The 9,167-nt window shown below is 38.8% G+C and overlaps 1 long non-coding RNA gene across 1 annotated transcript; it reads right to left on the minus strand.

The window, feature by feature from the left end:
• Positions 1-309: 309 nt before the first annotated feature.
• Positions 310-7,081, minus strand: LOC106923168 (uncharacterized). The gene is made up of 2 exons (XR_001419356.2): positions 6,594-7,081; positions 310-956 (listed from the first exon to the last, which is right to left on the minus strand). It is a non-coding gene; the product is annotated as an uncharacterized LOC106923168 (long non-coding RNA).
• Positions 7,082-9,167: the final 2,086 nt, after the last annotated feature.

Consider the following 9,167-nt stretch of genomic DNA (forward strand, 5'->3'; position numbering starts at 1 on the left):
TTGACAGCGCTAAGTCCCTCCTCCTGGCTCTGATTGGTTGTTTTTTGTTGGGAGCAGTGCAGATATGTAAAAAAAAAAGAACAAAAAAAACAACTTTCTTTTAATTATAAAAGTTTCATACTGCAGCTTTAATATTGATAAAAAAAGAACTCCAAAGGCAGATAACTTCACCTATAACACGGGAAAAATGTGAAATAAGTTTTTAGTGGCACTTTTACTGACCTAGTTTTATAACTTCAATGAAAAGTGGTTGAAAAAACTCCTAAATTTAGGAAAACAACAATATGCAATAAGAATCAGACTCTAATCTTGCTCTGCGGCCTCATTATAACTTTATTCAGTAGAAAATATTAGCAACATAAGAATAAATCATGTCGTCATTATAAAAGTGGACAATAGGAAGGTAAATTTGCTCTAATTGCTGCTCACTTTTTCTCGGCGCTCGCAGCAGTCAGAAGGTCACAGCTGTCATTCGTTACAGCAGATGCATTAAAGCCTTTGGAAACTTGTCTGACAACCAGTTATTAAAATGGACGCGGTTCCTCTGAGAGCAGCCGAGGATTTTGGGTAATGAGGGAAATGGGCCCACAGTGTCCTCCAGCTCAACTCATCCTCCGCCGGAGATGGATGGCTGTCTGCGTAACGAGTCGTTGAGGAGCAGCGTCTCAGCCTGCCCTTCGCTCTGCTGCACGGCTCGTCCTGGAGAAACGCCACAGAACCTGGAGGCGTCATTATCATTATTTATGCCCATGTTGAGTTTCCATGTTTCTGTGTCTTCATGCCAAAAGAAAAGAGACGGATTCCTTCGTAGATCTGAACAAGATAAAACCTTAAAGATTCTCTTTGAGCTCAGAGTCACTGAAATATTTCTCTGCCATGGAAACTGGGGCAGAAACACATCAGTGGGGAAAGTTCTGCTCCAACTATTTCTTTAAAGCCGTCGTTCTGCTTTGATTCTGTCATGATGCAGCAGAAAGGAGAAGAAGAAGAAGGAAATGTGTCATTTCAGAAGGTCAAAGGGCAGCATCACTCATTCCTACCACTACCAGAGCTATTATACTTCACCAATTAGTTACATTTACTCAGTTATATTTACTTTAGTAACTTTCCTTTAAGTACTTTTGGAGTACCTTGTTTTTACCTTTACTTGAGTAATTGTATTATGAAGTATCTCTCCTCTTAACTGAGTAAAACTTCTGGGTTTTTTACATGTTTTAACCAAAAATCTACCAGACCTGCTGCTTTTAATAAAGATTAATCATTTTTTTACTGAAAGAAACTGATTTGGAAACATTTTATGTTGCCTGATTTTATTATACGTTACTTATATGAATTATTGTCATTTTTGTCCTTAAAATACAAAAAATTATGTCTGATGATGTAATATTTAAAAATATTAGTTTATTAGTTGTTTGGGCTGATGTGAAATTACGGTGCTAAATGGCAAAAGTTGGGAAAAAACACCAGAACCAATAATTCAATTTTTTTTTTTTAATTGTGTCTTCTGTTGAGTATTCATTATCCAATCAATGTAAACATAATCACAATCTATGACTTTTTGAATTCTGCACATAAAAATGAACAAAACTGTGGAAACACTAAAACTACTGCAAGCAATAAAAACTAAGCAATATTTAACTAACAAAAACATATTCTGAAACTAGTTAAAATTAACTGAATTAGACAAAAAGTCACAGTGAAATAAAGCTAAACTGAAAAACCCAAAACTATTATAGTCCCGGTAAACAGTCTTTGCCCCTTCAAAATAAGAGCATGAATTTAAACGGACAAATACCGGAAGAACTTTATTCAACTGAAAGTTTACAAAACAGCCACGTAAAATATTGTTTAGACTTTTTCTGAAAAAAAAGTTATTTAGGGGAAGCTAAGTGCGCTACGCATTTTTAAAGTTAGCAAAAGCGATAAATTAGCTCTGCTATTAGCGTGTTAGCAGCATTTAAGCTCCTATAGTTAATTATTTGTTGCCTGATTCTTCAGTTTCATTCCCTAAACAAAAACCAAACGAGTTAAATGTCCACACCTCACACTGTTAGCTGTTAATAAACAAATGCTTAAATATTTCTGGTTATATTGTGTTTATCTAATAAAATCTCTGCAGGCCTGGTTATCAACATTATGCATTTATTATTATTGCACTACAAGGGGTAAAAAATGTGCTGCCAAACATAGTTTTTATTTTTGAGCACAAGCAGCAGCACCATTTTTTCCAGCATAGCTGTTATTTTGCAGTTCCAGCTGATTAGCTTCTTCTGGCAGCGCTAACTGCAGCATCCGTCATGCTGCGGGCTGAAACTGGGTTAAGTCAAACCATAAAAAAAAACAAAAAAAAACATTTGCTTTAACGAACCTCACACCTCTTATTAATGTACTTCCCAATTTACATATCGGAATCATTGCTCATTCATCATAGTGAAACGCTGATATTCCCAGCAGTTTAGCTTTTCTCCATCCTCATTTGTTTCTTGCAGCTTAATAAAGAATCTAAGTGCTGTCTTTCTGACAGTTTTAAAACACTTAAGAACTCAAAAACGTTTTCTAAACCCAAAGGAATGCTTTTAACCTACAAACTTCCAGAAATTAATGTGAAAGCTGCAAAAGAAGGACGAGTTAAACGAAATTATTCATAATTAGATTTTTTCCCCAGCTTTTTACAGATTCTCAGCTCATAATTTTTTAGAGGCATGCTACAAGCTAATTACTACGAGACTTTACACTGTTTTTGCTACTTTTTTCTAATAAAAACACAAAACCTAAAAAATACACCTTCATTTCTCTGGATCATGAAGAAATTGAGTTTAAAATGTGACATTTCTCATTTCAACTGAGTTGATTCTGACTTATTTTAAGTGAGGCAAAGATTCACAGTCATAGATCAAGAAAATAAAAGACTATTTGGAACCAAACTGACAAAATATTATTCAAATACTAATAAAAGTGTGTTTTTCATGCATTAATCTTTAAAAACCGTGACGTACACGCCATTCTATTAACAAAGTGGGCGGAACTCTGCTGGGGTTGCTAGGTGATGACTGGGCTGGGCTGGGGTTGCTAGGTGATGGTTGGGCTGGGCCGGGGTTGCTAGGTGATGGTTGGGCTGGGCTGGGGTTGCTAGGTGATGGTTGGGCTGGGCTGGGCTGGGGTTGCTAGGTGATGGCTGGGCTGGGCTGGGGTTGCTAGGTGATGGTTGGGCTGGGCTGGGGTTGCTAGGTGATGGTTGGGCTGGGCTGGGCTGGGGTTGCTAGGTGATGGCTGGGCTGGGCTGGGGTTGCTAGGTGATGGTTGGGCTGGGCTGGGGTTGCTAGGTGATGGTTGGGCTGGGCCGGGGTTGCTAGGTGATGGTTGGGCTGGGCTGGGGTTGCTAGGTGATGGCTGGGCTGGGCCGGGGTTGCTAGGTGATGGTTGGGCTGGGCTGGGGTTGCTAGGTGATGGTTGGGCTGGGCTGGGCTGGGCTGGGGTTGCTAGGTGATGGCTGGGCTGGGCTGGGGTTGCTAGGTGATGGTTGGGCTGGGCTGGGGTTGCTAGGTGATGGTTGGGCTGGGCTGGGGTTGCTAGGTGATGGTTGGGCTGGGCTGGGCTGGGGTTGCTAGGTGATGGCTGGGCTGGGCTGGGGTTGCTAGGTGATGGTTGGGCTGGGCTGGGGTTGCTAGGTGATGGCTGGGCTGGGGTTGCTAGGTGATGGTTGGGCTGGGCTGGGCTGGGGTTGCTAGGTGATGGTTGGGCTGGGCTGGGGTTGCTAGGTGATGGTTGGGCTGGGCTGGGGTTGCTAGGTGATGGCTGGGCTGGGGTTGCTAGGTGATGGCTGGGCTGGGGTTGCTAGGTGATGGCTGGGCTGGGGTTGCTAGGTGATGGCTGGGCTGGGGTTGCTAGGTGATGGCTGGGCTGGGGTTGCTAGGTGATGGTTGGGCTGGGCTGGGGTTGCTAGGTGATGGTTGGGCTGGGCTGGGGTTGCTAGGTGATGGCTGGGCTGGGGTTGCTAGGTGATGGCTGGGCTGGGGTTGCTAGGTGATGGTTGGGCTGGGCTGGGGTTGCTAGGTGATGGCTGGGCTGGGCTGGGGTTGCTAGGTGACGGGGCACTGCCTGTCAAATGGGACGTCAATATTGGAAGGTTTTTGAACATTAACTTCTTTCCAGAAAATATCTGAACGTTTTTTTTAAAGCAGTTGGACTGTTTCTAGAAGCAGTAGAAAAACAAACATATTTACAAAAACGTCTAAAAAGTTAATTTTGCATATTAGGAAAAACAAACATTGGATGGGTTCTTTTGGGCGATAAAATTTTAACGTTACTACTGTTGTGATCATGTTAAAAAACAAAACAAAAATTATTACTTATTTTATAGGTAACTTTATGGTTGTGACATAAATATTGCCTTGAAAAACATTATCATTTTTATTTTTAAGAAGTGTGTTATATCACTAAACTGCACAAAGTAACTGCATTTAATCACATTTTCTAATTTACTGATATTTATAAACGTTCATTTGTAGTATCAACAAATAAATTTGATTACACTCGTATTGTTGATGTAAAAACAACATAAACGTTTTGTTTTCTACTTTGCAATATTTTTCTGTTGTGATTTTACAGTTTTTATGTAAATTTCACAATAATTTTTAGTGCAAGAAGAAACGTTATAACTAAATTAACATGAATAGTAATACAGTGGATGTAAGTATACTTTACTACTGTTCTTCTTTTGTATACATTTTTCTTTGTTTTCTTTTATTACACTACGTTCAATGAAGTCAAACTCAACATGCTGACATCTTTATTTCTTTGCTGTCAACATGGTGTCAGCCATTCCCACTCTGTTAGCTGGTGGAACAATGTGGCGTTCGCAGGCTGTCAGCTGCACATGGACGCGTGAGCGTGATGAAGTGCGTGTTTATTAAAGCGCATGTAAAATGAGGTACAGTAAATATGCCACAGACGGCGTGGAGATGGAAGGCGGCGGTGAGCGGGGAGCGACGTTAATGCTGCTTTATGTGCTCGTTTGGCCGTTTGGTTCCAGTTTCATCAATCCTTACTGTCCTTTCAGAAGACTTACAGCGGTGTGAACAATTCAACGCTTCATTCATATTCAGGGGATTTGCTGCCAGCTGGATACTGACCATATTTAATGTGAATTATCTGAATTCTGATTCAATGAACAGAGCCAAACCTAAATATATGAAAGGCTAAAACAGAACTTTCAGTGATTAAGATTATATTTCATAAAATAAATTACAAATTTAAGAAATTATTGACTTGAAAGAAGCTCTTATATTTTGTAGGGCTGAAACAATTTAGATTAAACATGATGAATCGAAATAATCGTCAACTAATTTAGTCATTGATTAATTGTTAACTGGATTGTAAAGACTCAAAAACAGGCGATTTGCTGACAGAACATTACAGCCAGTGCAGTAATTAAACAAAACTGTACAAAGAATAAATAAATAAACATCTTTGTCTATAAATATGTTCCAAAATATGTCCAATTATTGATCCGTCAATCCAAAAAGAGTCAACAGATTAGCCCTGAATATTTAACATTCATGTTTTAATAGCACTGCATATTTATAAATACCAAATAAAAGCAATATTTAAAACACAGAAATTAAATATGCTGCCGAAAAAAGCCCAAAGCAACAATTTATGGTGATTTTAAACCCTTAAGAATAGTAAAGGGTCTTTTTATTTGGATGTTTTCTGTGCAGTTTTCAGTATAAAACGATAAATGAGTTTGTCCAAATTCAAACAAAACCATCATTCTTTGATAATCCGAGTTGAGACAGAACTTCTTAAGAGATATTTTCTTTTTGAATCCGTCAGAATAATTTGGATTAATTTAGCTTTACTCTATGTAACGTCTGCGCTAGTTTGACGCCAATAAGCTTACCGGAAGTTGCCGTTGTTACCGGAACAGCCGTCCTCCACTGCGAAGAGAGAAGCGCCGAGCCGAACAAGGGGGCCGTTAATGTCGTAATTCAATAAGCGTCGCCAACTCGGACTGAACCGCTTCTTTCACTTTCTCCGCTGGCAGTGTTAAAACTACAGGCAGACTACAAATCCAAAACGGCGCAGGAAATCGACGTCATCGATCAGGACGTGGCATTCTCTTCGCTGATTGGCCGGGTAGAAATTCTACCGGGGGAATCCCAAACGAAGCGCTGACGGTAGATTTTTTCAGTTTTTGTTGTTGTTTTTATAAGTTCCAAAATCAATTAACATTTAAAAAATAAATATTTTGTTGTTGTCGTTACTAGTTTTGCTTTTTAGTAAAATTTAAATAATTAATGACTGAATTTATGGTCACAACATGTATAAATATGATTCCTTACTGAGGCGACTGGAACCATTAGGAGTTAAATGCAGACTCAGCTCCTGTGATGAATCTCAGAAAATTATCTTAAGCTGAAAAAAAAGAAGAAGCTTTTAACAAGTTTGAGAAAGTGGATGTAGAAACTTCTGGAGCGGAGAGGGATTTCTGAGTGCTCTTCAAAAGGAACCATTATGCGGCGCGGAAACCGAATCAGGGTTTTGTTCCCGTCTGAAGTGTGTCAGAGTGGCTGATTTTAATATTTGGTTACCTGAGTTTGTTAGATATGAGACGCTGGCTGAAAAAAGCCTCTCTGTTCCCCACCGCTGAGGCCTTTTCTCTTTCGTTTGGAGTGTTTGTCGCTGCCACTTCCGACTCCCTGAGGTTACCGCCTTCCCAGTCTCGGCGAACCCCGCTGGTATGTCATGTAAAAACACAAACAATAAAACGCCACAGATCCTTCAGAGCTTCTGGAGACTGCGACACTCGCCTTTGTTGTGAATATAAAGCTACCTTTATGGCACAAAAAGTAAAAAACATACTGCTAGCAGACTATCCAAAAACCTGAGATTTTTCTCTGTTTTTGTCAGGGGATGGAAAAAAGAAAAAGAAAGAGGATTTATGACACTCTGACATGAAAGTGAAGTTTTTGTTGCATGCTGACAAACAAATGGTTTGTGAATGAACTGAGTGAAGAACGAAGACGGGAGACGGAGGACAAGCTGAGTTACAGCTCCGACTTCAGTACTGACGTTTCTCACACAACAAAACCGAGACACTCTGGAGCTGCTGATATGTTTAATATTTAATTTTATACTTTATCAGAGTAATAGGGTCATTGATTTTAGATAAAGGAAGAAAAAAGGAGCAAATTTCTGCAAAACATTGAGAAATTTGTAGTTTAATTTCAAGATGGAAACAAAAGTGAGCAGAATATCCAAAACGTAAACTGAAGTTAGAGTAGAAATACCTCAAGTAGCCGTCCAACAAGTTACTCAGGTACAAAGTATTTGGTAAAAAGTCTACTCAAGTACCAAGTAACTGATCATATCATCAATCACTAAGTATTTAAAATATTATGGTCCATCATCAGATGGACCGAAATATAAAGTTAAGTGGGAACTTTAGTATTTTAAGGACCAAAATGACAATAATTCACATAAGTAACAAAAAATATGTACAAAAAGGTTTTCTTCTTTCAATAAAAAACTTATGAAACTTTAACAAAATCTGCAGGTGTGTGTCTGCGTTTGGTGACTTTTTGTTTAAAACATGTTTGTTTTTCATTCAGTGGGTAGAAAATCCAGAAATTTTATTCAAGTAAGAGCAGAAATAGTTTGAAATAAAATTACTCAAGTAAAAGTAATTGAGTAAATGTCATTAGTTGTAAAGTCGGAAATTGCAAGAAAATAAACAATTAAACCACCTTCCCTTCATTTTCTTTTAAATGTATCATTTTTTGTGTTTGTCGTTGCCTCTTGGCCTGGACTCCCTTGCAAAAGATGTTTTTAATCTCAGTTGGTTTTTATTGTGGTAAAATAACAATTAAAAAAATATCCAGATGTGCATCTCATAATTTAACCACATCAATCGAGAGGATTAATGTTGTAGCTCCTGCTAACTAGCTGCTAACATACATAGTTAGCAGGTGTGTTAGCTACTTATCAGCAGCTGGATGGACAAAGTTTGTACATTTCTGTGGAGATGAGGGTCTAAAATTTCATTCCTAATGGTGTTTAAAGACATTAAAAAGTTTTAAATTTGAGTTAGTGAAATCTAAAAAACTCCAATGTACGTATCCAGTTTATGTTAGCAGTAGTTGAGACTTCTACTAATTAGCTGCTAATATACTATTGCTAGCCAGATAGCTTTTCTGTGTCTATCATGGGTAATTTATCAACAATTAAATGGAAAAAGTCAGTACATGTCTGTGTAAATACAGGCCTCAAATTTCACCCATCGTGGTTTTAAAAGGTCTTAAAAAGTCTTACATTTGAGTTGGCGAAACCTAAAGAAACAATCCATGTATCCAGTTTAGTTGTGCAGATGGAAGTGGCATAAATTGGAATTTTTGGGGGTAAAAATATTGGAAATGAGTCGTTCAGACTGCAGTGAACCAGTTCATATGGATCGTAAATCAGATTCAGTTTGCGTTTAGCTGCTGTGTGACTTAGCTTCAGTGAAAAAGCAGCAGCACATGAGGTGACATCATTCTGCTTTTAGAACCTTTCTCATGAATTCAGGGGTAAAATCCCGGAAAACTCGTGTTACGGCTGCGCAGTTTGCAGAATCTGAGCTGTTTGAGGTGAAGTGAAACACCTGTGTCCTATTTGAACCGAACATGTACTCAGTCACGTTGATATACGGAACAACATTAGCATTTTAAAGAAAACTCTTGCTTTCTGTCCTACTTTTACATCCATTTGCTTTCTTGCTTCTTCTTAGATTATTTGAAAACAAACAACTGTTAGTTTATCGAAATGCATTCAAGAAACAGTTAAAAGCCAGGCTGAAGATATTTTCTGATTTTCTTCGTCCTATTCTGTCCGCTCTTTGTCGGAGCTTCGTTCACTCCAGGAGCCAAAATCATTCCCTCTCACTCTCTTTGTGTGTTTTTCCTTTGTGTTTTTTCTTTCCTTCCTCTAATTTACAGCCACTTTCTGTGCACATGTAGTCGTTAGCGAAACGCCTCTCGTGGTGCATTCAGGTTCCCACTCATCAGGCTTTGCTCAGACGATAACCTTTATTGGCTTTTTATGGCAAAGACGTTTTAGTGCAAAGCTGCAGTGAAGATTGTGTGAATGAAAGGGGAAGAAATGTGATTGATTACAGAGTGTGTGAGAAG

The sequence above is a fragment of the Poecilia mexicana genome, unplaced genomic scaffold (genome assembly GCF_051168715.1).
Source record: "Poecilia mexicana isolate PSO_F unplaced genomic scaffold, ASM5116871v1 scaffold_2, whole genome shotgun sequence".
Lineage (NCBI taxonomy): Eukaryota > Metazoa > Chordata > Actinopteri > Cyprinodontiformes > Poeciliidae > Poecilia > Poecilia mexicana.